The 24,845-nt window shown below is 65.8% G+C and overlaps 1 protein-coding gene across 9 annotated transcripts in view; it reads left to right on the top strand.

Annotated features, from left to right (window-relative positions):
* The window catches only part of TSNARE1 (t-SNARE domain containing 1), a 113,927-nt gene that overhangs the window by 44,029 nt on the left and 45,053 nt on the right, over nt 1-24,845 (top strand). For 6 of the 9 annotated variants that reach the window (XM_080646843.1, XM_080646845.1, XM_080646842.1 and 3 more), the window contains one exon: nt 506-615. The exons of 1 other annotated variant lie outside the window; for it this stretch is intronic. The gene's annotated coding sequence lies outside the window, so the exon portion shown is untranslated. Of the gene's footprint in view, nt 1-505; nt 616-3,665; nt 3,721-20,695; nt 20,812-24,845 lie in introns of those variants that run through there. 2 more of the 9 variants (XM_080646841.1, XM_080646839.1) reach the window with 2 other exon arrangements.

The following is a 24,845-nucleotide window of genomic DNA, read 5'->3' on the forward strand; positions in this document are numbered from 1 at the left end:
CCAATGGGACCCCCTCCCGCCCGGGACATGGCCCAGAGCCTGTCCTCCCCCATCCCTGCGGCGTTGTCTGAGCACAAAGGCAGACGGTGGCGAATATAAACAGCATGCTGAGGAGGGACAGGCTCTCGTTCGACGTGGGGCTGAGGCTTTCTGCAGACAGGCGCCCGAGGGAGCTCAGGCTGTGACTGGGAGGAGCTGGGTGGAAAGCGGGGGCCCCTGCCGTGTCTGCCAGGGGTGAGGCCGCCCCAGCTGCCTGCTCAGCCCTTCCCTCCCTCTGATGGTGCATCTGCAGGCAGCTCGGGGCGGGGGGGGGGGCGGGGGGTCCTTCCAGTCGGCCTTGCACCTCCTCTCGCACTGCCACCGGCTCAGGTGAGGGGTGCTGCTCGAGGCCCTGCTCCTGGGAAGGCTGTGGGCTCCCCTGGGACTGGTGGGCTGGGAAGAGCCCCCCTGCGGTCACTGCCAGGCCACCTTTCCGGGGGGCACTGACCGAGCCCATTGTTTGCAGGTTGAGGCCGTCACCGGGCCTGCGCGACCTCCGTGAGTGCTGCACCGCCATCCCCACTGGCCCTGACCCGCCGCCCTGGCTGCACCCCAATAAACTGCCTCTGCTCAGCCCACCGCGTCTCCACCTGCGCCCGGGAGGCCTCCTTCTGGCTCTGGAGCCTGGCTGTGTGTGTGTGTGTGTGTGTGTGTGTGTGTGTGTGAGGTGGCGTGTGTGTGTGTGTGTGTGTGTGTGTGAGTGTGTGAGTGTGAGGTGGCGTGTGTGTGTGTGTGTGTGTGTGTGTGAGGTGGCGTGTGTGTGTGTGTGAGTGTGTGAGGGGGCGGGTGTGTGTGTGTGTGAGTGTGTGTGTGTGTGTGTGTGTGTGTGTGTGTGTGTGTGTGTGAGGTGGCGTGTGTGTGTGTGTGAGTGTGTGAGGGGGCGGGTGTGTGTGTGTGTGAGTGTGTGTGTGTGTGTGTGTGTGTGAGGTGGCGTGTGTGTGTGTGTGAGGTGGCGTGTGTGTGTGTGTGTGTGTGTGTGAGGTGGCGTGTGTGTGTGTGAGTGTGTGAGGGGGCGGGTGTGTGTGTGTGTGAGTGTGTGTGTGAGTGTGTGTGTGAGTGTGTGTGTGTGTGTGTGAGGGGGCGGGTGTGTATGTGTGTGTGAGTGTGTGAGGGGGCGGGTGTGTGTGTGTGTGTGTGAGAGGGAGGTGGCTGTGTGTGTGTGAGAGGGAGGTGGCTGTGTGTGTGTGAGAGGGAGGTGGCTGTGTGAGAGTGTGTGTGTGTGTGAGAGGGAGGTGGCTGTGTGTGAGGTGGCGTGTGTGTGTGTGTGTGTGTGAGTGTGAGGTGGCGGGTGTGTGTGTGTGTGTGAGAGGGAGGTGGCTGTGTGTGAGAGTGTGTGTGTGTGTGTGTGTGTGTGTGTGTGTGAGAGGGAGGTGGCTGTGTGTGTGTGAGAGGGAGGTGGCTGTGTGAGTGTGAGAATGTGTGTGTGAGCCCAGTGCTCTCTGGGTGGGAGTGTGTGCTGGCTAAGGTGGGACATGGGTGGGACATGTGTGCTGGGGGTGGTCCAGGACAGTGACCTGCCATGGGGCCCGGCGCCCCTCCCGTGGAGACCCAGCAGCCCCGGCCTCTGGAGAGCCTTGCAGGAAGGGAGGCCGCTCCTGAGACCCCACCTGCTCTGCCTCCTGACGCCCAGGGGGCCGGGGCCGGATAAAGGGGTCCTGGTGGGGCAGGAATAGAGACCCCCCTGCAGGAGAGAGGGGCAGCGGAGTAGACGCCCCTCATAGGAAGGGGCGGAGAAGCCCTGTGGGCGGTGCAGGCAGGCAGGCCCGGGGCGGAGCTGCGGCCACCACCTCAGCTTTGCTGCAGTGACCGGTGGCTGCCCGGGCCCCAGGGGCGTCTGCGGGAGGTGCCGGGAGCAAATTGGATTTTACACGCCGGCCTCAGGTGTGGGGGCAGCCGGAGGACAGGCCCGCACTGGGCGTCTGAGCCCGCAGCCCGGTGCCGGCAGCTGCTGGCCAGGCTGGGAGGCTGCGAGGGGCAGGGCCGGCCCTGGACTTGGTCTCTGCCCAGCTGGGAAACCTGAGACCTGGAGGTACCGGGTTGGGGCCCTGTAAGTTGAGGTCGCCGTACTGGGCTGTGGCCCCCATTTGACCGATGAGGTCACTGAGCCGGAGAACAGGTTTGCCTGGAGGACACGGGCCGGGTTCTGCCTCGCCTGCCTCTGAGCTGCATGACCTTGGAGATTGGGGGGCTGGCAGCCCTCCTGGGGGACACGCAGGACCCCGAGCGCCCCTGCTGGCCCACGGGCACTGCTCTGGGCCTGGCCGAGCAGCTGTTTGGGGTGAGAAGTTCAGGCCGGTGGCCGAGGGCAGGTCAGGGCCAGCAAGGGGCCAGGAGGCAGGCGCCCAGGACAGTGCTGATGTCAGCGGCAGCTGCCAGCGCCCGCTGGACTCAGAGCCTGCCGCTCAAGGAGTCCGGGTGACCTTCAGCTCCTCCGTGTGGGCGGTGCGAGGCTGAGAGCCACGTGCTGTCCCTGCCGAGCCAGCCCAGCCCGAGAGGCCTGCCCGGGGGTGCCCGTGGGCTTCGGGCACAGGACGGGACGGGTTGGTGTGAGCAGCTGTGACCATGGTACCCCCTCCCAGAGCCAGCGGGGCTGGGGAAGGACCCTCCTGTCCCTCCTCCTGGGACGCCTGGAGGGGAACCCGGTTTCCCCAGTCACATGGCCCGGGGGGCGGAGCAGGAATGAGAAGCGTCTCCTGGTGTCCAGGCCGGACAGGATTCTCAGAAGCGGAGATCGGTTGGAATTGTTGAGCTTCCCTTTCAGGGAGGCTGGGGAGGTGGGAGGACCCGGCCTCGGCACATGGCAGGTGGCTCAGAGGTGTTTGCTCAACGGGGGCTGCACCTCAAGCACCCATGTCCCTTTCCTTCCATTTCTCCCCAGTCTCGTCTCCCTAGCCGTCCTCTCAGCCACCTCGGTGCCCTGGAGGAAGCATCCATTCCTCATGCACCTCTCTATCTTTCTATCCATCCATCCCTCATCCATCCATCCATCCATCCATCCCTCACCCATCAATCCATCCCTCATCCATCCATCCATCCCTCATCCATCCATCCATCCCTCATCCATCCATCCATCCATCCCTCACCCATCAATCCATCCCTCATCCATCCATCCATCCCTCACCCATCCATCCATCCCTTACCCATTCATCCATCAATCCATCCCTCATCCATCCATCCCTCATTCATCCATCCATTCATCCATCCATCCATCCCTCATCCATCTATCCATCCCTCATCCATCAATCCATCCCTCATCCATCCATCCATCCCTCACCCATCAATCCATCCCTCACCCATTCATCCATCAATCCATCCCTCATCCATCCATCCCTCATCCATCCATCCCTCATCCATCCATCCATCCCTCATCATTCATCCATCCATCCATCCCTCATCCATCACCCATCCATCCCTCATCTACCCATCCATCCATCCATCCATCCATCCATCCCTCATCCATTCATCCGTCCATCCATCCCTCATCCCTCATCCCTCATCCATCCCTCATCCATCCCTCATCCATCAATCCATCTACTCATCCATCCATCTGCTTGGTCATTTACCCGTCCATTCACTCTCCTGATGGCTGCGTGCTCTAAGCACCCCCTCACCTGGGCTTGGTTCAGGAAATAAACGAGGACCCCGCTCACTGGAGCCCCGTGGTGGGGAGCCACCTGCACACCGAGGAGCCACCATGGCTGTGGGAGGCTCACAGGAACACAGGTGGCACCGAGGAGGCAGCCGGGAGCTGCAGGCCGGGCAGGGGCGGGACCTCCTTCCCGCCCAGAGTCCCAGAGCCAGCTTTCAGCCCGAAGTTTCCAGTTCTCTCTTGAACCCAGTCCTTGATTCCTTCCCTTAGCGAGTTTCCATTTAAATACCCAAATTGTTTACTCGCTGAGATCAATTGACAAGGGACCCTCTTGTATTTGCAATTCAATTGACTATGATACGCTGTATCCCAATCACAGCTCCGATGGGCTCCTTGACAATTTATTTTTCTCCTAACGCGCTCCTCCGCGGTAATTCTGACACTAATCGTCCCCCGGATCCTCCTCATCAGGAGAGAAGGATGGCGAGTCGCTACAGTTCGCGGGGACTGCGGCCCAGCGGCTGGTCCTCCGGCTCTGCTCGCTGCCCTCTGTCCCCCCGTCCGGCCGACCACACCCTGGGACCCGAAGTCCCTACAAAACGTATCCCCAGACGAGGTTCCACAGTGGGGCGCTCTGATCTGTGGGCTCAGACAGGCCTGTCCCTCCCCTGCCCCACCCTGCCCTGGACTCCCCACCCCGGAGGGCCTGGGCCTCTGCTGAACACACCTCTCTCCACTCCAGGCCTCAGTTTCCCCATCTGTGAAGTGGGCCTGCCGGTCTCAGGGCCCCGGCAGCTGTGCCATGCTGTGTCTGCATGTTCAGGGCGGCATCTGTGTCTTCCTGGGCCACCGGCCCCCTTCCACCTGTCCTCAGTGTCCTGCCCAGGCAGCCGCCTGGTCTGAGCCGCAGCTGCCCGGAGAGGCGCTCTCTCTGCTGGTCACCATCCCTCTCTACCTCCAGGGGACTGGCACTCTGGGGCCTGGGGGCTGGCCAGCTGGGCGTGCAGGTAGGGTGGCATCACGACCCCCTTTCCAGATGGGGCACCGAGGGACCAGCCAGGGCCGTGACCCTGCACAGCTCCGGGCGGCCGCTGGGCTGAGCCCCGAGCGGGGTGGCTGGGCGGGGCCTGGCCCCTGCCCCCTGCCCCCGCACCTGGAGAGCACCTGCCGGGGCCTGTGGAGCAGGGAGCCTTCCAGAACCTCCCCTCCCCCAGCCTGGGGGCTGGCTCGGCCTGAACACCCCACCCCGCCCCAGCGTGTCCCAGGCGGCCAGGCGGTGACCCCTGCAGGTGCGGCCGCCAGAGCCAGGGAGGCCGAGACTCCCACGTCCTCTGTGTGAGGGTGTCTGTGTGTGCACGGGTGCACATATGTGTGTCCGTGCGTGTCCGTGCGTGTGTGATGAGGGCCGTCCTCAGAGCCTGAGGAATGGTGTCCTGGGTCCACCCTGCCTGCCCTGAGCCCAGACACGGGGCAGCTCCCGTCCTGTCTGGGTCCCAGTTTCTAACGTGGGACGTGGGGCGTGGAGGCGGGACAGTGTGGGGGGCGGGGCAGGCACCTGCCCGTGACCGCTGAGGAACCTGAGGCCCTGGGGCCCGGTCGCCTCTGTCCCCACCGCTCCCCCACCCGCTGTCCTGGAGGAGATGAGCGGCCTCCCCGTGCCTGGGGGTGGAGGGGGTGTTTGCCTTCCAGGAATCGATGCAGCGGAGCATCGGGCGCCTGCAGAAGCGCAGCCGACCCCCCCCCCCCCCCCCCCGCTGCCTTTGCTGGAGGGCTCTCCCACAGGGCGCTTCCTGCTGTTTGGGGACACAGATCCTCGTGGGGCCGAGAGGCTATTTCCATGGCGCTGCGTCTGTGAGGAGAATCAGTAACAGAGGCCGCAGGGGGCGGGGACGCGCTGGGAGCCCGAGCTGAGCCGGGCACTGCAAGGCCGCCCACGGGCTTCCAGAAACTTCCGGGCGGGGGTGGGGGGGGTTGTAGCCACCGCCTGGAGCCTCTCAGCAGCCGCCCCAGGTGGCCATCCGGAGCCCCAGTGCGGGAGGCGTCCCCGGGGCAGGCGCTGCCACGGGCCCTCGGGCACGGCCGCCGGGCTGCGGAGGCCGGGGAAGCCCTGGGCAGTGGGGATCGCGACAGAACAGCGAGGGCCCAGGGGGCCGAAGTGACCCCGGAAGTCCTCCTGGGGACCACACCGCGCCTGCCTGCTGCCGCGGAGGCTCCCTCTCTGTGCCCGGCCCAGCTGGCGGCCCGAGGCTCCAGGGGCCGGAGCGGGATGCCATCGGCACCGGGTTATGTGCGGCCGCAGGCGCTTCGGTCCTCGCGACACAGACCGGCTGCGCGTCGGGCAGTGGATCGGCTTGTAAGTAACTACGTGGGGCTGTGCCGTGGCCTGGCTGGCGTCGCTCCGGACGAGGGAGCGGATGTACGGGCCTGGGAGGTGCATCCATGTCCACCAGCACTGGGGCCTGTGTGTTCCAGGGACTCCCCTCCAGTGACCCTCACACCCCGGAGTCTGTGACCGGGGTCAGGGGTCAGAGTGACCAGGGTCAGGGCTCAGGGTGTGACCAGGGTCAGGGCTCAGCGTGTGACCAGGGTCAGGGCTCAGGGTGTGACCAGGGTCAGGGGTCAGGGTGTGACCAGGGTCAGGGGTCAGCGTGTGACCAGGGTCAGAGCTCAGCGTGTGACCAGAGTCAGGGCTCAGAGTGTGACCAGGGTCAGGGCTCAGCGTGTGACCAGGGTCAGGGCTCAGCGTGTGACCAGGGTCAGGGCTCAGCGTGTGACCAGGGTCAGGGTTCAGAGTGTGACCAGGGTCAGGGCTCAGGGTGTGACCAGGGTCAGGGCTCAGAGTGTGACCAGGGTCAGGGCTCAGAGTGTGACCAGGGTCAGGGCTCAGCGTGTGACCAGGGTCAGGGCTCAGGGTGTGACCAGGGTCAGGGGTCAGCGTGTGACCAGGGTCAGGGCTCAGCGTGTGACCAGGGTCAGGGTCAGAGCTCAGGGCTGAGACGCAGTGAGGTGCCCTAGGAGATGAATTCTAACCTCCTTGGCCGTGTGCCCCATCCCTTAGCCAATATTTGACCAAGAAAACCACCGGCTGCACAGACGTTCTGGCCCCCCAGGCCCCCTGAGCCAGGAGCTGTCTTCCCCACCTCCCCCCCGTCCCCGCTGAGGGCCTCTGACCCAGGGAGGCCCCATGAGCATCGCTAACGAGCCCTTTGTGGGGGCAGCTGGGTGTGCTCACGGCTCCCCCCTCCCCCAAGCAGCTCTCAGGGAGCTTTATGGGGCGCAGTTATGTCTCCGATTAGTGAGTGATGGGAATGGCTCTTCATGTTCCGTGTCAGCCTCCCGTGTAAATAGCCGCAGCGTTCAGCATCAACACCTGTCATTGCTGGTGACGCCGCCCCGAGACGTGGCGGGAGCGTGCTGGTTCCCAGAGGCGGGCGGCATCCTTGCCCCGGGCCCAGCGTCACCCGGGCAGCCGCCCCTCCCCACATCCTGCAGCCGGAGAATTTCAGGGTGAGAACTGGGACTTTAGGGGAAAATGGGGCTGAGGTTTGAGGTTGGACGCAAAACCATCGTATGTGTTTTCTTGTTGCTGCTGTGACCGATCGCCCTGGAGACACAGTGACGGCCGTGCGGACGGGCGCTCCACGCTGGTTCCTTTGTGGAGGGGGGCACCCCCAATGGGGTCAGGGGCTGCCCTCCGGGTGCCGCAGAGCCGGGTCCTGCCGAGGCCCCAGAACGGGAGGGCCGGGAGCTGCCATCGGGACCAGGAAGGCGTCGCAGGGACAGGCCCGACAGCACGTGGGGGGCCCGACAGCACGTGGGGGGCCAGACAGACAGCACGTGGGGGGTCCTCTGCGTGAGGAAGGCCTGGGGGGGTGAGGGGGGGCACCCGGCTCCCATCGCGGCTGGGCCCGGCCTGGTCCCTGGGCCCGGGGCTCACACCGCTCCTCCCTGAGACCCGGCAGCCCAGGGTCCAGGACGGACGGCAGGACCTCGCCTCCACAGCCAGGCCCGGGCGCGCTGGCCTCCCCCTGCTCCCTGTGGCCACAGCCTGGATGTCCCCAGCCCTCTCTCTTGCACGTGGCCTTGCACGCTCACGGTTGGTTGGTGTGCAAGCCCCTCGTCCCCGGTTTGCACGGACAGACGCCTGCTGCTGCTTCAGATGTGGTTCAGGCACCTCCGCCCCCAGCAAGGCTCCCCTAACTGCAGGCGCTCCACAGCCCCTCACCCGCCTGCGCCGGGCTGCCGCCTGGCCCGTGGCCTCGCCTGCCCCCCCCCCCCCCAGCAGCCCCGTCCTTTCCCAGCCCCCGCCCCCCCCCCCACCTCCCCGCGTGCTGCTGGCGCAGGCACCCTGCCCGCCGTCTCCTCCGTGTGCTGGTGCTTCCCATCACTCGCCTGCTTCTCGGAACGGCTCCAGGGTTTATGGAATCTGAAGGAGAGGGAGAGCCGCACAGATCAGTGGTCCTGACAGTTTTATTGGATTCGGGGCGGCTCGGTCAGGGTGGAGAACGAGGCTCGGGGGAGGAGGCCGGGCGAGGGCTGGAGCGTGGGGGGTCTGGCCTCTTCCAGAATCGCTCCTGGGGGCCCCCTCAGGCTGGGGGAGCTGTGGGTTCAAGTCCAGGTCTCCCACTGAGCAGCGGATGACCGTGACCATGGCCCGCCCCGAAGGACGGCTCCCTCGCTCCCTCCCTGAGCCGCGGGCCGCTGGCTCCTGGCCTGGAGTCCCCGGAAGTGCTGGGGAGCCGTGTGCATCGCAGCCTCTCCCGGGAGGAGCCAGTGGGAGCCAGCAGGGAGCCGGACACCATTCACGGAGAAATCGCAGTGCTGGGTTCTGGTGACGGGCGATGGAGTGGGGGAGCCGATTGGGGGAGGAGGGGCAGAGCCAGCTGCGTCCAGAGGGGGCAGCTCTGCCAGGAGGGGCCGGGTGCTGCCGGTGGCCCTGCCACGGGTGACCACGGCAGCCTGGGGTGCAGGGCTGTGCGCCCAGCGACGTCCCTGCTGCCCCCCCCCCCCCCCCCCCCCCGCTGCCTGTGGGGTCTCGGCTGAGTCCACCGTGGGGCCCAGGAGCAGCCCTGCCTTGAGGGCGAAGTTGCACGAACACGGAAAGTTCCGGATGGAGACCCTGCCCCGCGGCGAGCCTGCCTGATGGCAGCGTTCCCACACCTGCCTGCCGAGTCTCATCCCGAGCCAGAGAGGCAGAGGAGTGGTCACAGTTAGGCCCAGAGAGGTTAGGACACTTGTCTGGGGCCACACAGCTCGTGAGCGTCCAAGTCTGTGCAGAGGCAGGGCCCATGCCCGCTCACCGGCACGAACGTCCCCCCCCCACCCCGGTGTCCCCCAAGGGACCCCAGATGGCTGCCTGCGCCGGGGGGACCCCGAGACAGGCAGCTAAAGCCACTGCAGGAAGCAGCCCCGCCCACGCTCTCCCTCGCTCAGGCTTTCTTCTCTAAATAGACCAGAAACGTGGCCAGTTTATGAACAAATCGAGCCATGCATTAAACATGTCTCCGTTCTGAGCTGACAAAGTGACTTTGACTCTATAAAAGGCACCACAGACAAGCCCTCCACTTAACGTTGCCCCTGAGCGGCCCTCTCCTCCCTCGCCTCCTCCCGACGGCCCTGGCTGGGCCCAGGCAGCACCTCGTCCGAGGGGACGGCTCTGTCCCATCGCGGAGCAGTGGCCGGATGGCCCGCGAGAGGCTGGGCCGACCCCGACGTGAGGGGGGCCCCGCTGGAGTGCAGGAGCCGGCACTCCAGGCCCGGGAGGTCTGCTCACCTCCCGTCTCCCAGCCCTGACTCCACAGGAGTCTTGCTGATCCCCCTCCCTTCCCCGAACAGTCCTCAGTTCTGTGTCTTTTCTCAAAATGCTATCAGTTGCCCTCTGATCAACTGGTGAACTCCTACACATCCTTTGAAACCCAGCGCAGAGGCCCCTCCTCTGGGAGAACTCCCATCTGTGTACTGACGAGGGCCCATCGTGAGCCAGACCTTACGTTTCCCTCTCGCAAAGCCGAAGGCCAGCCAAGCTCAGAGCTGGGAGGTGGCGGGAAGGGAGGGGAGGGGAGACGTGGAGGCAGAGACTGCAGCCTGGGTAGGAGGGGCTGCCTGGTTTCGGGGGGGCAGGCTGGAGTGTCCAGGCGGGGCCCGGGTCCTGGCACAGCCTTCAAGATGGGACCACAGGCCCAGTGCCCTGCTGATGGCTTCTGTCCCCACCGAGCCGGTCCCGTCCTGGAGGCCACGCAGCCGGGATGCTGCCCCGCAGCCCTCGGGACCTGGTGATCTCAGAGGCCTGGCCGGCGAGCACGCCCTGCCCTCCCTCTCTGGGCGGCCGGCAAGAGCGAGCATGGGGTTCCAGGTGCAGGGCGGCCGCCCCCTGCTGCCCTGGGTGCCCAGGCCCCGCTCCAGGCCGGCACCAGGCAGCTCAGAGGCCGCCTGCCTCGGTTTCGTCTGCTCCCTGCCTGCGACGTGAAGAGGTGAGCGGATGTCATCGGGGCCTCCGGCTCAGCATCCGTGCGTCTGGGGCACGAGCCGTTCTCTGCCTTCTGAGTGGGAGACGCTCTCCTCACGGTGGCATGTTGACAGCAGGCGGCGAGGCGAGGAGGCCAGGTGGGCCCCGGCTGGCATCCAGCACATCTGGGATCGGGCCTGTGGGCGGGGTTCACCGCGGGTCAGGAGGCGGCCGGCGTATGCTGCCCTGGGCCCGCCGGAGGCTGTGCTGACGGCAGCATCGCGCCCCCTCCCCGCCACGCTCTGGGCACTTCCAGGCCAGGTGCAGGCCGGCCGGGGGAAGGGGCACCAGGCACAGGAGGGGGAGGACAGGGCTGCCAGCTCTCTCTGCCATTGTGCCCCTCAGCCTGGCACACAGGCCTGCCTGTGTGTGTACATGTGCATACGTTTGCACACGTGTGAGTGAACGTGTGTGTACATGTGAATACATGTGTGAGGGGGCCTGGGTGTGTGAGCATGTGGTTTCCTGTGCCCAGCACCCACTGGCTGGGACAGCACCCCCTGGCCACCGTCCTGGGGTCTCCAGGAGGACCCAGCTTCCTTTACCGCAGGGGTCGGAGCCTTTTCTCCACCCAGGGCCGCTTGGAGGTTTATAACATCATTCTCAGGCCACACAGGACTGTCAGCTTAAACATGGACCTGCTGTGTTTGGTCACACATTTAATGAACTCACCCCTAATGCCGTGGCAGCGCCAGACCAAGTGATTATGAGGCCTGATGCAGCCCACAGGCTGGCCGTTCCCACCTCTGGCTTAGAGTATGTGATGGTGATGGTGGTGGTGGTGGTGGTGGTGGTGGTGGTGATGATGGTGATGGTGGTGGTGATGGTGATGGTGGTGGTGGTGGTGATGATGATGGTGGTGGTGATGGTGGTGGTGGTGATGGTGATAAAGGTGGTGATGGTGGTGGTGGTGGTGGTGATGGTGATAAAGGTGGTGATGGTGATGATGGTGGTGGTGATGGTGATAAAGGTGGTGATGGTGATGATGGTGATGGTGGTGGTGGTGATGGTGATAAAGGTGGTGATGATGATGATAGTGATGATGATGATGGTGATAAAGATGGTGGTGGTGGTGGTGATGGTGATGGTGGTGGTAGTGATGGTGATGGTGACAGTGGTGGTGGTGAGGGGGGAGATGAAAGCTAACTTCTATTGCCCTTAAATACATGGTGGCTCTCACCCTTCTCCATACATCAGGGCAGTCACTCCTCACAGGCAGACACAGGCCCGTTCCTGCCCATGTTATAGATGGAGAGACGGGTCCGAAGGGCCTGTGGATGCCCACGGTCCCCGGGCTGCGAGTGCCGGACTTGGTCTGAACTCAGGAGCCCGGCCGTGGCTGCTGCTACCCCCACGTCGGATGACACACAGCTGCTCGCTCGTCTGCAGGTCCGCTCGCTCTCCCGGAGCTGCCGCCGCCAGCAGCGCACCGGCGCTGCCCTGCTCTCCACCGGCGGCTGGATTCATCTCTGTCAAGTTTGCACTTTCCCCCAAAGTTTGAATTAACCTCGACATTCATTTGCTGATGGGGCTCTGCAGTAGGTCACATAGCATGAGCACCTGCGATGCCTAATCCATTTCCAGGCAAATTACTGTGATGTGCTAAATGGGAGCCTTAAAGGTTAGCTGTGCCCCTGCCATCTATGAACTGTTTTATGAAAAAGTCGTAACTGAAATAATTGAAGTGTCAGAAAAAAAAGAAAAGGATAGAAACCCAGTCAATTCTCTGATCACTTACCCATCGGCCTGGTTTTGTTCGCTATTTTGGCAACCCCCCAAATCTGGGCGATGGCCTGGGCAGAGGGGAAAGGAGGAGGGAGAGACGCAGAGTCAGGAGCGCCGCGGCGGGAGCCCGCCTCTCAGTGCTGAGCCGCTGACTGTTCAGCCACTGAGCTCCCCGTCCCCGCGGGCACTCAAGCCTCCCAGCTGCCCCCTCCCCCCGGGACTGGGCGTGGCTGAGAGGACCAGGGCATTCTATTAGTCAGTGAGTCAGGGGCGTCCCAAGGTTCCTACCCACCCCGAGCTTCTGGGCGTCTGGGACCTTAGGTCTGGCCCGGAGAAGCCCAGCCACGTCCCCGTGGCCACACAGCGGAGTCCGCGCTGGAGTCCAGACGTGGACGCTCGGCCTGGCTCGTTCTGGACTGAGTTCAGGGGAGAGAAGCCGGGAAGAATCGGGGGCGGGCGGGGGTCCGATACGGTGGCGATGGGAGAGACTGGACTCCCCTCTTGACCCCTAGGCTAGGGCTGGGCGCATGTCCGTCTGGGAGCCGCGGGGAGCTGGTGCTGCGCTTTGCGGGGATGAATAATGCATCGAAGGAACGTCGAGCGGCGTCAGCGCCAGAAACCACGTCTGGCCAGGGGCCCAGACGCCATCAACAGCCCGGCCTGGCCTGCGGGCCGGCAGCGAGGGAGGACCCAGCCTGGGCTGAGCAGGTCTGGCCCGAGGCGCCCGCTGATGCTGACGGTCCCCCTGAATCCCGGGCGTTTCCTCGCCAGAGCCTGGGCGACACCACGAGGGAGGGTTTGGGGGGAGGGGGGACGGTGGGCAGGCATGGTTCTCAGCAGCTTTGCCGGGTGGGGTGGGTCCTTCTTAAAAAATAAAATAGTTTTATTGGTTTCAGAGAGGAATGGAGAGGGAGAGAGAGAGGAGGGGAGAGGGAGAGAGAGAGGAGGGGAGAGGGAGAGAGAGAGGAGGGGAGAGGGAGAGAGAGAGGAGGGGAGAGGGAGGGAGAGAGGAGGGGAGAGGGAGAGACATCAATGATGAGAGAGAATCAGGGATGGGCTGCCTCCTGCTCGCCCCGACTGGGGATGGAACCTGCAACCCTGGGCGTGTGCCCTGACTCGGAATCGAACCCTGACCTCCTGGTTCCTAGGTCGATGCTTAACCCCTGAGCCCAGCCGGCCGGGCGCCGGGGCCCTGCTGACCACGGGCCCGGAATCGCCGAGGATCGGGGTGCCCTGCGGGTGTTCACGGGCAGGTCCCGGCTGGTGCTGCCTGCAGCCTGGGACCCCACGGCCTAGCGAGCGAGGTGGGGACCCCGCAGGGGAGGTCTGTCCGGACGCTGCCATTGGAGGCGGGAGAGCGCGGGCAGTTTCTAAAGCCTTGGGCGCTGGGTTCTGAGGTTGAAGGGGAGGCCTCAGGCCCAGGAGGGAGTTGCTTACGCGAAGCCCCCGTCACCAAGCCAGGACGTCAGGGGCCTCTGGGTTCCTTCAGACATGGAATCTTGCACCAGCCGGGCAGGGCCCCGGGAGCCCCGGGAGGCAGGCCCCGTGCCAGACCCTGCGCGAGGGCGCCAGCCTTCCTGTGAACGGACCTCAGCAGGGGCCCCAGACTCCCGCACCTCCCAGTCTTTAAAATCAGGGGGTGCGCCCGGCCCGCGTGGCTCAGGGGCTGAGCGTCGACCTATGAACCAGGAGGTCGGGGCACAGGCCCGGGTTGCGGGCTCGATCCCCGGTGTGGGGCGAGCAGGAGGCAGCCGATCCATGATTCTCTCTCATCATGGATGTCTCTCTCTCTCCCTCTCCCTGCCTCTCTGAAATCAACAAAATAGATTAAAATAATTAAATAAATAACAAGAATGGCTGGTGATCCCCGCAGCCCCGGGGTGGGAGGGCACGCGGGTGCCGCAGGGGGGCGCACCACGCAGGGTCCCGCCTCCTGGGACAGTGTGGGGGACTGAGAGTGCCTGCACCTGACGGGGTGCGCTCACCTTTCTCGGGGCACACCTGTCCTTGCCACAGCGCAGCTTCATTCCCCACGGTGACGCCCGACAGCCGGCCCCCGCCCTGCGTGGAGGGAGACAGGTGACCCAGACGTGGCCCCTGCCAAGAGGCTCGGCAGTGAACCGCGGCCCGCGCAGCGTGAGGCAGGGAGAGCGGCTCAGCAGCGCCGGCGGGGCGGGGCCTTCGGACTCCGTGGGGCGACTGGCCGGCGTCGGAGCCTCGGCGGCTTGGATATGAGCCTTACGCAACAGGACGCGGGACAGCTGACTCCCGCACACAGACCTCTTCAAAATAGATCCTCGTCTTTATATAGCCGCTGCTGCCTCCCGCTGCGTGGCGTCCGGGCCGATGTAGGTCAGACGCTGCCTGGTGAGGGGCAATCAATCCGTAATGTGCCGGAGGTGGGAGAAAAGCTGGAGGTGCTCACCGCACCCTGGGGCCTGGGAACGCGCCGTCCGGAGTGAAGCTTTGGCGGGACCCGCGGGGCAGGGGCCACTTCCGACATGAACCCTGGCCCCGCCCTGCCCTGCCTGCCCGCCCCACCCAGGCCCCTGCTCCAGCCCTGCCCGCCGCCCCGGCCGGTGCAGAGCCCAGGCGTGGAGTCCAGTCCCGGCTGGGATCGGCCCCCTGGCTGTGGCAGACGCCGCGGGGCCAGGCCTGTGGGATGGTCCTTCGGGGTCAGCCAGGGCCGGAGGCCACTCCGCTGCCAGCACGGGACCTGCTCCGTCTGCCTGTGCAGCCCTCCTCCCTCTCACCCCCGCGCCGTGGCCAGGACACCGGCACGGAGACCGGCTGGCGAAGGCCCTGCGGTTGGCGAGTGTGGCCTCCATCCTCCTCCAGTGGGTGCCTGGCTGCCACGACACCCCAATCGGGCGAGCCATTAGGCTTAGGGTGCTCATGGAGCAGAGAGGAGGGCCCCGGGGGACTGCCTGGAGGAGGTGACTTCTGAGCAGAATCCTGGGAAACGGATGGTGCTTAGATGGGTGGGATGTGTGTGCACATCGGAGGCAGCCAGGGAGCGGGCGGACAGCAGCGAGCGGGCGCGGGCAGGACCGGACCCGGCCGACCCTCCACAGCTTGCAGGGCTGCGGGAGCCGGATTTCAACCCGACCCCACCTCACACGGGAGGAACGGGAGGCTCTGAGGGGCAAAGGGATTCGCTCAGATGGGGGCGGGGCGATCTGATCCGTTGCTGGGCCAGGCTCCTCGGCCGAGGGTCTGCCCGAGAGAATGAAATGGGACTGAAAGCGGCTCAGCGTTAAAAAGACACGGCGGCGCCCGCTGTCCCCGCCGCGGAGCCCGAGCCTGGGACGGAGCCCGAGCCTGGGACGGAGCCCGTGGGAGTGATTAATCACTTTCCGTTAGCTTCCCGGCGCGTTGCCGGGGCCGGGAAGCAGGTCAGTTCCAGGTTGCCACGCGGCCTGGGACGTGTTTCATAAATGCCGGGAGCCGAAGGAGACGGCTGGCAGCCGATCCCGCAGCTGCCGCAGGGGCGAAGGAAGCGCGGGGAGGAGGGGCGCGAGGGGAGCCGTGGGAAGCTGGACCGGGGCCTGGGCGGGGGTGGGGGGGGTGGGGGGTGGGGGGGGAGGGGCCCGTACGCAGTCAGAGCCCTGGGCGTGCTCCTGGAACGTTCTGGGCAGGGACGGGGTCTCGGGCCGTTCGGGATCTGCCTTTTTCTTTTCCTTTTTTTTTCTAAAAATGTTTTTATTGATTTCAGAGAGGAAGGGAGAGGGAGAGAGAGAAACATCCATGACGAGAGAGAATCACGGATCGGCTGCCTCCTGCACGCCCCCCACTGGGGATGGAGCCCACAACCCGGGCCTGTGTCCTGACCGGGAATCGAACCCTGACCTCCTGGGTCACAGGTGGATGTCTGACCACCGAGCCGCCCACCCGGCCGGGATTTATTTTTTCAATCTCACCCGAGGATGCTTCCCCCGTTGGTTTTAGAGAGAGTGGAGGGGGGCGGAGAGAGAGACGTTGATGTGAGAGAGACACGGCGACTGGCTGCCTCCTGCACGCGCCCTGACTGTGGCCGGGGTGGGACCGGCAGCCCAGGCACCTGCCCTCGGCCGGGAGTGGAAGTCAGCCCAGGCCACGTCAGGGGGGGCGCCCGTCCTTGGTGAGAAGGGCACCGGGACGTGCCTGGCTGGTGGCCTGTCCGGCTGCTGTGTGACCTTGGGCGTGTCCCTCAGCCTCTCCCGGCTTCTTTATAAGAAGGGACGAGGCCTCTGGCTGGTGAAGGGCAAACGGGGCCTCTTGCAGGCGCCCAGCAGGCTCCCGGCACGTGCCCCCCTCTTCCCGCTGCGAGGCCCTGTCCCGGGGCCCCACAGCCGGCGGGCTCGCTGCTCGTGGGCGCTGCGTGCACGGCCAGGCAGGGGCCCCTCTTTGTTCTGAGGAACCCCCCTTCTGCTCCATAGGCAGAAAGTCCAAGGCGAACAGATGAGTGAGCGCCCGGCCCCTGCCCGGCGTGGGCTCGGGGGCTGCGCCTCTGCCTGGCAGCCGCGTCCACGCAGGCGCAGAGGGCGGACAGCACCTGGGGGTCCAGCCCCGCCCAGTGCCGCCCGGGGGCCTCCCGCCACCCTCTGCCCTGGGACTGCCAGGCTCGGGCTTCTGTCCGTGGACGCTGGGGACTCTGCCCTGGGGGCGGGGGCGGGTATGGACAGAATCCAAACCTCCCCAGAATTCCCACGTGGGGCTCCTCACCCCAGGACCTGCCTGGGAGGGGTCCTTGCAGAAGGCGCTGGTTAAGCTGAGCTCCTACGGGGGAGGGGGTGGGGAGGGGACCCGTGTCCTTAAGAAAAGGGGACTTTAGCTCTAGCCGGTTTGGCTCAGTGGATAGAACGTCGGCCTGCGGACTGAAGGGTCCCGGGTTCGATTCCGGCCGGGGGCACATGCCTGGGTTGTGGGCTCAATCCCCAATAGGGGGCGTACAGGAGGCAGCCAATCAGTGATTCTCTCTCATCATTGATGTTTCTATCTCTCTATCCCTCTCCCTCTCTGAAATCAATAAAGAAATATATTAAAAAAAAAAAAAAAGAAAAGGGAACTTTGGACAGAGGCAGGCCCACTGGGAGGGCGCCCTGTGACCCTGAAGAGATGGGGATGCGAGGCCCCGGAGCTGGGGCGGGGCCTCAGGAGGTACAGACCCTGACCCCGCCCCTCCCCCCCCGCCCCGCCTCCAGGGCTGTGGGACAGTAACTGTCCATTTAAGCCGCCCAGTCTGGAAATGGCTCGGCAACCCGGGGGACTGCCGGAGGGGGGTGGGGAGCCGAGACACCAGACAGTCTGGAACGGAGGCCTTGGCCGGCCCGGCAGAGCTCTGGCCTGTCCCTGACCTGGCCAGCAGGGGGAACTGAGGCAGCACTATTGGACGCAGGCCAGCGTGGGCGGGGCGGGCACCCCAGGAAGCCAGGCCCCATCGATGGTCCAGGTTTTAGGGCGCTGGGCCCCTGGGGGGGGCGGCTGGGTCCCCATCTCTGAGTCATTTGTGCACACCTCCTCCCAGGGGGTGACCTTTCGGTCTGATACCCTTTCCCTGGAGCCGCCCACCACCGGCTCTTGTGCCCTCCCAGCCCGGCCCCCTCTCTCGCCCTCCCGGCCCCGCAGCCCCGTCGGACGGTCCGCGCTCCTTCCCTCATTCCGGGAACTGGTTGGTGAACAGCCCAGGACACTTCAGGGTCTGCCTCCTGAGGGGCCCTTGTTCCCCATGGGAATCCCGCTCGGGGACTGGGCAGCGTCCCGACGCGCATCTGGGCGGCTCTCGTGGCGATGAGCAGTTCTTTTATGAACGGCTCCGTCTCCCTCACCCCGCGTGCTGTTTAGGGGAACGTGGCTGTTATTTAGATGTCAAGGCTCCGTGCTAATTGCGGGCGCGGGAGGGGCGGTCAGCTCAGAGAGCGCTGGACGCCGCATCTGGTTCAAGGTGACGGCGTCCTCGCTCCTGGCGCTCTGCCCCCACCGCCTGCTGCTGGCCTGGCACTGACCCCGCGGCCAGGAGCACCGGTGACCGGGGCCTCTCTGAGCCCGGTGGGTGGGGCTTGGTGATGTGCCCTCAGGTCTGCACGTGGGGGCTCAGCTCGGCATGCCCTGTGGGGTGTCTCCATCACGGGCCTCCCCGGGGGTAGGGGATGGAGGACTACCCACCCGTCCTGGTCCTGAGCTGGTCCCTGGCTCCATCCCTCTGCCCCGTGCCATCCTCCCCGCAGGTCCGGAGGGATCCGACTAGGACTGCACTGTCCACTGTTCCGGACGCCAGCCACTCGCCTCCTTGAACTGAAGTCAGTCCCTTGTAAAATGAATTCGAAAGGAGCTGGTGACGAGGGCTGCCTCCTGGCTCCGTGGTCCCCAGGCGGCTGCTGGGAGTAACCTGCTCTGTCGTGTCCTGTCCCACAGCCGAGGCCCCTGGGCACCGCTGTCTCGGCGGTGGCTGACCCAGCCGGCCTTTCTCCTCGCCGTCCGGAGGCCGGAGCCCAGGCCAGAGGGTGGGCAGGGCCGGCTCCTCCCGAGACCGCGCTCCTGGGCATGTGGGCGCCTGGTCCCGGGTGTCTGACACGTGGCCTTTCCTCGGGGTCTCTGTGTCCTAGTGTCCTCTTACGGGGACCCCGGTGACAGGGGTCAGAGCACCAGGTGACCTCCTTTAACCCGACCGCCTCTCTCAAGGCCGTCTGCCGACCCAGTGCTCTGAGGCCTTGGGGGCTAGGACTTCAACACAAGACCTTTGTTGCACACCGTCAGCCCACGGGTCACACTGCTCCGTCCACAGAGGGTGACCTGGCCCCTCTCTGTCCCTCGGGGTCCCCTCTGGCCGGCGTGACCCCGTGTCCCCGCCTGGCTGGCCTCCCTCCCCCCGCACAGCCTCACCAAGTCTCAGCCCCTCCCACATCCCGTCATTTAAATGAATTTGCATCCATTGCTTCCCACGCGCCTTGATTGTCTCAGAATCATAAATGCATGCGCCCCCCAGGCTTTTATTGGAGAATTCCATAAATATCCTCCCGCCGCATCCCAGCTCGCTCCGCCCCTCCCCCACCACGCTCTTTTAATTTCTCATGATCACAGCACAGGGGGGCGGGGCGGGGACGCGACTTCCTTTCTTAATTTCTCACGTGGCAGCTTCCTTCCGGGCCTGCGGCTCCAGGGCCCCTGGTCAGGGCTGTGACGGGGAGCAGGCTGCCTGCCTGTGCGTGCCACCCTCGACGCGACGCCAGGCGTGGCGGAGCTCCAGGGAGGGGACACAGGGGGTCCACACCCCCCCCCCGAAGGAAGGGCTGCAGGTGGCACAGGGCAGGACGGGGGCTGTGTCCAGTGAGAATGTCCAGCTGGGGGGCCGGCCCCCTGAGGCCCTCAGCGCGGGAACTGCCGATCCGTCAGGGTGACTTAGGGCGTCGGCGCGTCCTCTGCGGGAACCGAACCCTTCCCGTCTGGTTGCCTCTGGAGGACAGAGGGTCGCCTCCCTCCAGGACGGGCCTCTCCCACGCCCAGCCCGGCCCCAGGCCAGGAGACGGCTCCCGGAGGCTGGGCAGGGAGGGCTCCCCATCCGGGTCCCCCAGCCAACCCCCCCACCGTCCGGGGCCCCCAGGCTCCCGCCCCAGGACCCCGCCTGGCACAGAGGCTCCCGCACGCACCCCCGTCAGTGCCGTGTTCGAGACCCCCATCGCCCCCCGGGGCACCACCCCACCTGCCCAGGGCCCCGTCAGGGCGGTGGTGCCGGAGCCTGCTCCTCCCCCCCTGCCCACTCCCAGGCAGCACGGCACCCCCACGGCGCTCACCAGCCGACATGCGGCCACCGAACGGGGACACAGCGTGCCCTGTGGAGGGGGGGCTGCGCCACGCGGGCTCCGCTGCTCCTCTGGAGGAGCCGGCGACGAAGGACAGCTGTCCACGTGGCTGACCCCCAGCAGACACCCTGGATCCCGAGGCTGGGGTGGGGGCGCCCCTGGTGGCCACACGGCACTGCTGGTGCCGGTTCTGTGAGCTAGCAATGTTAGGGGCGCCCTCCTTCAGGCGGTGGCGGCCAGAGTGGGCCTGGGGGCAGGGCAGCGCCCAGCTTGTGCAAGTCACTCCACCCGTTATGGCCGAACCCCGTTCCAGCCCAGCCAGCCCTGTCACTCAGGCCGGGCCCCAGGGGCGGGCATGGCTCACTCAGGGTGGAGCCCAGCCCAGTGTGAACGCATCCGGCTTCCTCCTGGCTGAGCACGGGAAGATCCAGGAGCCCGGCCCTGCCCTGGAGATGGTGCAGCCCGCGGCGTGGCTCAGGGGTTGAGCGCCGACCTATGGACCAGGACGTCACGGTTGGATTCCCGGTCAGGGCACATGCCTGGGTGGTGGGCTCGATCCCCAGTGGGGGGCGTGCAGGAGGCAGCCGATCTATGGTTCTCTCTCATCATGGATGTTTCTCTCTCTCTCTCCCTTCCTCTCTGACATCAATAAAAATAGACTAAAAAATAAAAAGGACAAAGAAGGTGCATGTGGGCTGCGCCTGGCCTGGGTGTCACGGCCACGGGAGGCTTTGCGGGGCCCGCCCACAGCCCCCAGCGTGCGCCAGGCCCAGGGTGCTGAGCGCGGGAGGGAGGCGGCCAGGCCCCAGCTCCGGCCTTGGCCTCTGTCCCCGAGCGCTCGGTCCCTCTCTGCCCCTGATTTGAGCTGGAGGTGGCAGCGGGCTCAGAGGCGCTGGGGCTGTGACCCCTTTTCTGCGGCCCAGGGGTTCAGTGCCCCGCGGACCCATTACACTGAGGGGCCTCTCACCTCTGGGGAGTTAAAGTGCTTTTAAGAGGCGATTATTCTGAATCTGTAATTTCTGCCTTCTAAGTGCTCTCCCCTCTCCTGCCCCGACTTAGATGGAGTGATTTCCATTCGCCCATTCGACAGAGGAGCCGTGCCTTCCCCCCACGCAGACACCTGCACCCTGGCCTTCCGACCGGAGGCCCTGCACCCCAACGCCCAGGGCTTCTCACTTGAGGAGACAGTGTCCCTTCCTGGTCGCCAGGAGGTGGGGCTCCCCATCCCCCACCGCCCCGTTAGCTCACGGATGGCCCGGCCCACGTGTTCCATGGAGCACGGCTCCCTGTTCAGGCACCGGGACACGGGGCGGGGGGGGGGAAGATGGGGGGGGCAGACGCCACGGCCCGCAGCGGGGAGCAGCGCCTTGCCGGCTCCTCCTGGCCCTGCCCTCCGTCCTCCTGAGCCCCGTCCTCCTGAGCCCCGTCCTCCTGCCCTCCGTCCTCCTGAGCCCCGTCCTCCTGTCCTCCGTCCTCCTGAGCCCCGTCCTCCTGCCCTCCGTCCTCCTGAGCCCCGTCCTCCTGCCCTCCGTCCTCCTGAGCCCCGTCCTCCTGTCCTCCGTCCTCCTGAGCCCCGTCCTCCTGAGCCCCGTCCTCTTGAGCCCCGTCCTCCTGCCCTCCGTCCTCCTGCCCTCCGTCCTCCTGAGCCCCGTCCTCCTGCCCTCCGTCCTCCTGAGCCCCGTCCTCCTGCCTCCGTCCTCCTGAGCCCCGTCCTCCTGAGCCCCGTCCTCCTGCCCTCCGTCCTCCTGCCCTCTGTCCTCCTGAGCCCCGTCCTCCTGCCCTCCGTCCTCCTGAGCCCCGTCCTCCTGCCCTCCGTCCTCCTGAGCCCCGTCCTCCTGCCCTCCGTCCTCCTGCCCTCCGTCCTCCTGAGCCCCGTCCTCCTGAGCTCCGTCCTCCTGAGCCCCGTCCTCCTGAGCCCCGTCCTCCTGCCCTCCGTCCTCCTGAGCCCCGTCCTCCTGAGCCCCGTCCTCCTGAGCCCCGTCCTCCTGCCCTCCGTCCTCCTGAGCCCCGTCCTCCTGCCCTCCGTCCTCCTGAGCCCCGTCCTCCTGCCCTCCGTCCTCCTGCCCTCCGTCCTCCTGAGCCCCGTCCTCCTGCCCTCCGTCCTCCTGCCCTCCGTCCTCCTGAGCCCCGTCCTCCTGAGCCCCGTCCTCCTGAGCCCCGTCCTCCTGCCCTCCGTCCTCCTGAGCCCCGTCCTCCTGCCCTCCGTCCTCCTGAGCTCCGCTCCCAGGTGAGCACGCAGGCCTCTGGCGGCGAACGCTGTGACGAGGCACCCCTGGGCACCGGCTGCACGGGGTCACCCTGCAGCCCTCACCCCTGCTCCACCACCAGCTCCAGCCCCCGTGGGTGCTCGGCCAGCACCTCGCACTCCGTGCTCCCGCACAGCCGCACGCACAGCTGTCCCGCTCTGCCGCCCAGGTGGGGTGGAGGCCCCGGGGAGGAGCTGCTCACCAGGAGCCGGTGCTGCGGAGACACAGCCAGACCTTCCCGGGCGGGCACCCGGGGCCTCCACGCGCCCTCACTCCAGACAGCGCGTCCTCCCCGCCCGCCCTCTGCAGGCCCGTCCTCCCGCCCTCCTGCAGCGCCCGCCCGGGCACTCCTGCAGGGGACACGCCCCCCTCTGTGCGAGCGGGGACTCCCCATGCCCCCCTGCCCCTGCCTGTGTGTGACAGTAAATGCTGTTTGGGTCCGAGGCAAATGGGCTCTAATTAGCGGCCGCCAGTACTGCTTGGAGCCAGCGGGAGGGAGGCGCCTCTGAGGGCGGGGTGGGGTCTCGTCAGCGTGGCTGCCAGGCCCGCGGCGTCCTCTCTGCGATGCCCCACAGACTGAAGGCCCGTCTCCGTCTCCGTAGCCTGTGGAGCTCGGCCCGGCCCCGGCTCTCTCTCGGGGGCAGCGCCGGCTCTCCCGGGCGGACAGCAGAGGGCCGCTCGGTGTGGGCTGTGTTTTGAGGCTGGAAGGAGACAGCATCTCCATCACTAGGGAGGCCACCAGTGTGCCCTTGGCTGCTGCCACCAGAGCCACCAACCCTGGCAGCATCTTCATGGCTGCTGTCTCCACCATTATCACCATGGCTACCACTAACACCTCCACCATCACCATGGTTACTGTCACCACCACCATCACCATGGCTACCACTGACACCTCCACCATCACCATGGTTACTGTCACCACCACCATCACCATGGCTACCACTGGCACCTCCACCATCACCATGGTTACTGTCTCCACCACCATCACCATGGCTATCACTGACACCTCTACCATCACCATGGTTACTGTCACCACCACCATCACCATGGCTACCACTGACACCTCCACCATCACCATGGTTACTGTCACCACCACCATCACCATGGCTACCACCATCACCGCCACTATCACCATGGTTACTCTCTCTCTACCACCATCACCATGGTTACTGTCATCACCACCATCACCAGGGTTATCACCACCAGCTCCAGCGTCACCGTGGTTACTGTCACCACTACTACCTCCCATGGGCTGGATACTCCCCACCTGGCCCTCTAGGTCTTCTCTCCTCTGACCTTGCGTCTGGGGGAGGCTGACCTTTGTGAAATGTGTCAGTGAGCTGCTTCCCTCTCTTCCTGGTGGGCTCTGCCGGGGGGAGGACGGAGCTGCTGGAGCCGCCAGAGGGAGAGGGGCCTGGAACCGCCCCTTGGAGCCTTCCGGAGGAACAGCCCCGCCAGAGCTTGCCCTGATCTCGGACTCCAGCCTGAGAGACAGCGTCCGAGGGCCAGGCCTCCTGGTCTGCGGGCTTTTCCCGGGAAACAGACCGCTACCGTGTGGTCTCGCCAGCGCACCTGTGGCTGGGCCCCTGGGCGACGCCCCCACATCCCAGGTCCCAAAGCCAATGAGTGTGTGTGTGTGTGGGGGGGCCGTTCAGGTCCCTGTGGACCCCTGCTAACAGGGCCGCTCATTTCTTCTGGACAAGCAGGGGGTCTGGGACCCGGGCGGCCTCTGAGCGGGGCCTGGGCTCCTGTGAGGACAGAGCGGCGTGGCGAGGCTGAGCCTCGGCGTGGGGTGGAGGAGCCGACCCAGGGCTGTCAGGCTCCGGGCGGACGGGGACACCTCATAAAGGGGGGACATGGGGTGAGTCTAACTGCCTGACTGCGTGACCGCCTCTTCCCCACAGGGGCCGTGGAGGCAGGTGTCTGTCCGTGCGGGGCGCCCGCATGTGGTCAGTGCAGACGGATGGAATTACACGGCTGGGTCCCGCGTGGAGATGGATCTGGAAGGCAGCATAGCTTGGGCCGTTTGTACAGACAAATGGCCACACGTTGTCTGAGCCCCATGTAGCCTGGACCCGGGCCAGGGAGGGAGAGGCCGGCTGGGCCGGGGGTGGGGCCGGAGGTGTGCTTGGCGCCCTCGTCGTCCTCTGAGGGGAAGCTCAGAGCCTTGTCCCCCCCTGACCAGGGGCCGGGCCGGGGAGGAGCCTGCAACCCAGGTGCATGCCCTTGACGGGACTTGAACCCAGGACCCTTCGGTCCGCAGGCTGATGCTCTATCCACTGACCCACACCAGCCAGGGCACCCGTTCTCTTTCCGAGGCTCAGCTCAAGCCCTGTCTTCTGGGGGACACCCCCCAGGACCCCACCGTCCATGGGGCTGGCCCCTCAGATGCTCCTGCTCCACGGGGGGGGGGGGGGGCCCTGAGGGCATGGAGGAGCCGGCAGCTCTAATCCCGTGGGTTTAATGAAGCCGGGTGCCCCGTGTCACCGCCCTTCATCTTTGCATCGAACCCCAGCCCTGTCCCGCCGGGAGGAGGCTCAGGGCTCCCATTTCACAGATGGGACAACCGAGGCCCAGCAGCTGGCGCAAGGTGCCGGCTCTGGGTCCCTAACGGTTGGCGGCTGCCAGCGACGGCCGGACTCCCCAAACGCTTCCCAGCCCCGTCGCCTCGGTGGATGTGTTCGCCGCCGCCCGCCGCCGCCAGGGAGAGCTGCCTCCCCCACGTGGAGTGACTTACGTGCCGTGTCAACACGCTGCCTCGGAGGAGGAGAAACACCAGCCACGCCACGTTAATTACTCTTCGCGGATGAGGTAACGATCGCTAATGCGCCTGGATCTCATTAATTAACTCGCTGACTCTAATTAACTTCCTGCCTGTTGCACCTGACATAATACATTATCCCGAACGTCAGCGTTGCAGGATGTCTCCCTCTCGGAACAAAATAAGAGGAGCCGCACGCCTG

This window comes from Plecotus auritus (genome assembly GCF_963455305.1).
Source record: "Plecotus auritus genome assembly, chromosome: 11".
Taxonomy (NCBI): domain Eukaryota; kingdom Metazoa; phylum Chordata; class Mammalia; order Chiroptera; family Vespertilionidae; genus Plecotus; species Plecotus auritus.